At 38.3% G+C, this 6,083-nt stretch overlaps 1 non-coding gene across 1 annotated transcript; it reads right to left on the bottom strand.

Annotated features, from left to right (window-relative positions):
- Positions 1-4,092: 4,092 nt before the first annotated feature.
- Positions 4,093-4,199, bottom strand: LOC141662897 (small nucleolar RNA R71). The gene has a single exon (XR_012551000.1). It is a non-coding gene; the product is annotated as a small nucleolar RNA R71 (small nucleolar RNA).
- Positions 4,200-6,083: the final 1,884 nt, after the last annotated feature.

Raw genomic sequence — 6,083 nt, 5'->3', positions numbered from 1 at the left:
TTATAGAAAGAAAGAACAGGACTCTAATTGAAGCTGCACGAACTATGCTTGATGAAGCAAAGCTACCAACCTACTTTTGGGTTGAAGCTGTGCAAACTGCTTGTTTTACACAGAATGCTACACTCATAAACAAGCATGGAAAAACACCATATGAGATGGTGAGGAAAAAGAAGCCAAATCTGAAATACTTTCATGTATTTGGATGCAAGTGTTTTGTTCTTAAGACTCATCCTAAACAGCTGTCAAAATTTGATCTAAAAGCTGATGAATGAATTTTTGTTGGATATCCACTTTCCACAAAAGCTTTCAGAGTCTACAATTTAAGAACAAAAGTTGTCATGGAATCTATCAATGTCTCTTTTAATGATAAAAAGATTACTGGACTTGAAGATTTCAATGATCATGATCAGCTGAGATTTAAAAATGAAAATTTAAATTCTGATTCTGTAAATTCTGATGACCTAAGTCCTAATCCTGTAAGTTCTGACGGGTTAAATTCTGATGTCATTGAAACTGTGGTAACTACTTCAAGAGAAAATGGACCTGTTCAGGGGGAGCAAGCTAATGATCCTACCACATCTCAAGACTCTCAAGAAGCATCAGAACCTGTCACTGGTTCTTCAAGTTCTGATTGATCAAGTTCTGATGAGCCAAATTCTGATAATTCTGGAAACTCTGATTCTTCAATTCCTGAAGGATCCAACTCAAATTCTGAAATTTCAGAGAGCATAACTTCAGGGGGAGCATCAGAAAATGCTGATGGAGATAGCATGGATCATGGGAAAGGATCCAGTTCTAGATATCAACTTCCATCTGCAAGGAAGTGGACTAAAGCACATACATCTGACTTAATAATTGGAGATCCTGAAGCAGGTGTCAGAACTAGAACAACAACATCAAATGAATGTCTTTATCATTCCTTTTTATCTCAGACTGAACCAAAGAAACTGGAAGAAGCTCTTCAAGATGCTGATTGGGTGCAAACAATGCGGGAAGAGTTAAATGAATTTGAAAGAAATAAAGTCTGGACCCTAGTGCCAAGACCAAAGAACAGATCTATTATTGGCACAAAATGGGTATTCAGAAACAAAACTGACAGTGATGGCATAATTACAAGAAATACAGCAAGGCTGGTTGCTAAAGGTTACTCTCAACAGAAGGGTATTGACTATGATGAAACATTTGCTCCAGTTGCTAGATTGGAAGCCATACGAATCTTTTTGGCTTATGCTGCTCACAAGAAGTTTAAAGTCTTTCAAATGGATGTGAAAAGTGCTTTTCTCAATGGAGAATTGGAAGAAGAGGTATATGTTGAACAACCTCCAGGATTTGTAGATCCAAAATTTCCTAATCATGTCTACAGACTTGATAAAGCACTCTATGGCCTTAAGCAAGTTCCAAGAGCATGGTATGAGACTTTAGCTCAATTCCTTCTGGAAAGTGGATTTACCAGAGGCACAATTGATAAAAACTCTGTTCTACCTCAACCATGGAAATGACTTACTTTTGGTACAGATATATGTTGATGATATCATCTTTGGTTCTACAAATGCCAACCTCTGTGAAAGGTTTGCAAAGCTAATGCAGTCAAGATATCAAATGAGTATGATGGGAGAACTTAGCTATTTTCTGGGACTTCAAGTCAAGCAAAATGAAGAAGGTACTTTCATAAATCAATCCAAGTACACCAGAAATTTACTCAAGAAATTTGGAATGCAAGACTGTTCAACTGCATCCACTTCCATGGCCACTGCAACCAAGTTAGATAAAGATACTGGAACATCAATAGCTATTACTAACTACAGAGGTATGATTGGATCTTTACTCTATTTAACTGCAAGTAGACCTGATATCATGTATGCTACCTGTCTTTGTGCAAGATTTCAGGCTGATCCAAGAGAACCTCATCTAATAGCTGTGAAAAGAATTTTTCAAGTACCTCAAGGGTACAGCTGATCTAGGATTGTGGTATCCTAGGGAATCAGATGTTAAGTTAATAGGTTACTCAGATGTAGATTTTGTAGGATGCAAAATTGACAGGAAAAGCACTAGTGGAAGCTGCCAATTTTTTGGAGGTAGATTGGTTTCTTGGTTTATCAAGAAACAGAAATCAATTTCCACATCAACTGCAGAAGCAGAATATATTGCTGCAGGAAGCTGTTATGCACAGATTCTTTGGATGAAGAATCAGTTACTGGACTATGGGTTAGAATTTTCTAAAATACCCATTTACTGTGATAATCAAAGTGCTATTGCTATGACAAGTAATCCAGTTCAACACTCTATGACAAAACACATCAGCATTAGGTACCATTTCATAAGGGAACATGTGATGGAAGGTACAGTGGAATTGCATTTTGTTCCAACAGATCAACAACTAGCAGATATCTTCACAAAACAACTATGTGAAGCTACTTTTACAAGACTGGTAAATGGGAAGACGTTTTCTTCATCAAGAGCAAGGGCAAGAAGATTGAGAAGACTGTTTTAGCACGCAACAATGAAGAAGAGGAAGCATACCTTTATCTTGTGATTCTTTTAATTCATTGTAACAGTGGATGCTAGTTTTCTTTATGCTTTGAACCTTAATACTCTTGTGACGTACTTCATTATTTATTAAGTATTTTTATTAGCCTTATATCATTATGTTATTATCATGATTTCATATGAACCCATGGTGATGATGAGTTCTATTATGGGCTAATCGTGATCATGGGATCCTAGCGGATTTATTATGGAATTCTTTAGTTAATTGTTTAATACCCTGGTATGTGGTGATTGTATGATATCTAGTATAGGTTGTGCTTATTCGTCTTATATGTGTCACGAACATGTAAGATAGCCTGTTAATCTCTAGTGAAGCGCTAGTGAACCTTGAGATTTAGAACTTTCCATGCTAGCATAGGTTCATGTATTGTATGCGTGATTAGTGGGTAACTCTAACCGTTTTACTCACCCTGTGTAATCATCATGAATAACTTGTGCTTAAATCGTTATGTTGTCAAATTCTGTAGACATATAGGGTCTCAACATAATTGATGCCTATTCAACTTCTATCTTAATTGTGGATGCTTGGTAGAATGGTATTCATACAACGAAAGTTGGCGTTTATCAGTTTCATGTTGTTCGATTAATATCATCACCATTACATGCTAAGGTTAATAACAATAATTATTGAATGAAGTAGTAATGAAGTTAGGATCTCATGTGTGTTTAATATTATTAATTCAAGTGTTTAATTCTCATAGTAATTATTAGTTTACCAACCTTAATTGTTATTGTCTTGGCATTGAAGAATAATCATACATTGGTGAGTAAGTGTTAATTAAATATAATTAATCAGAGTCTCCGTGGGAACGAACTAGAAATCATTCTATATTACTTATGAACACGTATACTTGCATGATTTATTTAACGCATGCTTTGTGCCTAATAAGTTTTTGGCGCCGCTGCCGGGGACTCGGTGTTAATTTGTTTAGTTTATGTACTTACCATCAGTGGTCATTAGGATTCATTGATTAAGAATTGTTACTTACTGCTTTCGGTTGTGTTTCAGGTACTCTACCGAGCATTTATGCAAACACATTCTCGCACTCGCAAGAGAAATCTGGATAAAGCTGAGGAGACAGATAAAGCTCTTGACTTTCCGGAGAAGATAGTTTTTGAATATTCGGATAAAGAGAGTGAAAAGAAAGAACCTGAAACAATGGGTTATCGTCTAGCTCAAGCTGATCAAGCGACTTTTCTCGGCCTAAAATTGATGACATTCAGTCAAGCATCATTCATCCGGCTATTCAAGCCAATATTTTTAAAATCAAGCCGGGCACTATTTAGATGGTGCAGAATTCTGTTTCTTTCGGAGGGGCTGCGACTGAAGATCCCAACATGCATATCAAAAATTTTATCGAGATCTGTAGTACTTTCAAATATAATGGTGTCACTGATGAGGCTATCAAGCTGTGGCTTTTCCCATTCTCTCTGAGGGACAAAGCCAAGGACTGGTTACATTCTTTACCAGCTGGGTTCATCACTACTTGGGAAGATCTTGCGTAAAAGTTTCTGGTAAAGTTCTATCCAATGGCCAAAACTGCAGCTATGAGGAGTGCTCTTACTCAGTTTGCGCAACAACTAGGAGAATCTATGTGCGAAGCTTGGGAGCGCTACAAAGAGATGTTGAGAAAGTGTCCACATCATGATATGCCTGACTGGATGGTGATCATTGGTTTTTACAATGGTTTGGGGGTCCAATCTCGACCCATACTCGATGCAGCTTCTGGAGGCGCCTTATGGGCCAAAAGCTATACTGAGGGCTATAATCTCATTGAAACTATGGCTGCAAATGAGTATCAAAACCCAACTTAAAGGATGATGCCTGGAAAAGTAGCAGGTATTCTGGAAGTTGATGCAGCCACAGCTATTGCAGCACAGCTCACAGCGCTGACTATGAAGGTCGATTCTTTAACCAACTATGGCGTAAATCAATTATCTGGTATCTGTGAGCATTGTCCAGGCTCTCATGCTACGGATCAGTGTTCTCTTGTTAATGAATCTGTTCAGTATATGAACAATTTCCAAAAACCGCAGCAGCCTGTGCCCGCTACTTATCATCCTAATAACATAAATCATCCCAGTTTTAGCTGGAGCAATAATCAGAATGTTGTTCAGCAGTCATATCAGCAAGCTACAAATAAACAATTTAATCCACCTGGATTCCAGCAACCTCAGCAATTTGCTCAAAGGAAACCATATCTTCAATAAGGAGGTGCTTCTCCACCTTCTAGTACTGATTTCGAGGAGTTAAAGTTGTTGTGCAAAAGTCAGGCTGTTTCTATCAAGACCTTGGAAAATCAAATTGGAAAAATAGCCAATGCCTTGCTCAATCGTCAACCTGGCAGACTTCCCAGTGATACTGCAGTGCCAGGCAGAAAGGAAGCTAAAGAGCAAGTCAAAGCTATCACCTTAAGGTCTGGAAAAGTTGCTGATGCTGAAAAAGTAAAAGATCTAGAAGTTGAAGTTGTAGATGAAGAAGTAATGTAAAAGGAGAAAGAGGGGGAACCAAGGAAGACTACTATTGAACACACTCTGCCTGAGGGTAATACAGGGGAGAAACAGCTCTATCCTCCACCACCTTTTCCTAAGCGATTGCAAAAACAAAAGCTGGACAAGCAATTTGGTAAGTTTCTGAAGGTGTTCAAGAAACTTCACATCAACATACCCTTCGATGAGGCTCTTGAGCAAATGCCTAGTTATGCGAAATTCATGAAAGGTATTCTTTTGAGGAAGGTGAAACTGGATGATCTTGATACCGTTGCTCTGACGGAAGAGTGCAGTGCCGTGCTGCAACAAAAGTTACCTCTAATGCTTAAGGATCCAGATAGCTTCACCATTCCTTTCACCATTGGCAAGTTGTCATTTGACAAGTACCTTTGCAATTTGGGAGCAAGCATCAATCTGATGCCGCTGTCTATCTTCAAAAAGCTGAATTTTCCTGCTCCGAAGCCCACCCACATGTCTCTACAATTGGCTGATTATTCGATTACATACCCACGAGGCATCATGGAGGACGTGCTAGTAAAGGTGGACAAGCTCATCTTTCCTGCAGATTTTGTCATTCTGGATTTCAAGAAAGATAAGAAGATTCCCATAATATTGGGAAGACCTTTCTTGGCTACGGCCGTACCTTGATAGATGTGCAAAAAGGTGAACTCACTATGAGGGTACAAGATCAAGATGTGACATTCAATGTGTTCAATGTGATGAAATTACCTACGGAAGATGAGGAGTGCTTTAAGGTGGATTTGGTCGATTCTGCAGTTACTTCAGAACTTGATAAGGTGCTAAGGTCTAATGCCTTAGAAAAAGCCTTATTGGGGGATTTTGACAGTGAAGATGATGAAGGCAATGAACAGTTACAATATCTAAATACTTCTCCTTGGAAACGGTGGATAGACATGCCATTTGAATCTCTTGGAAATACTAATCTCAAGAATGCTGAGGGAAAGCTCAAACCATCTATTAAAAAAAGCACCTACTTAGGAGCTTAAACCACTGCTTGAACACTTGAGGTATGCTTTTTTAGGTGA

The sequence above is a fragment of the Apium graveolens genome, chromosome 5 (genome assembly GCF_009905375.1).
Source record: "Apium graveolens cultivar Ventura chromosome 5, ASM990537v1, whole genome shotgun sequence".
NCBI lineage: Eukaryota > Viridiplantae > Streptophyta > Magnoliopsida > Apiales > Apiaceae > Apium > Apium graveolens.
This window is presented reverse-complemented; position numbering and strand designations above follow the sequence as displayed.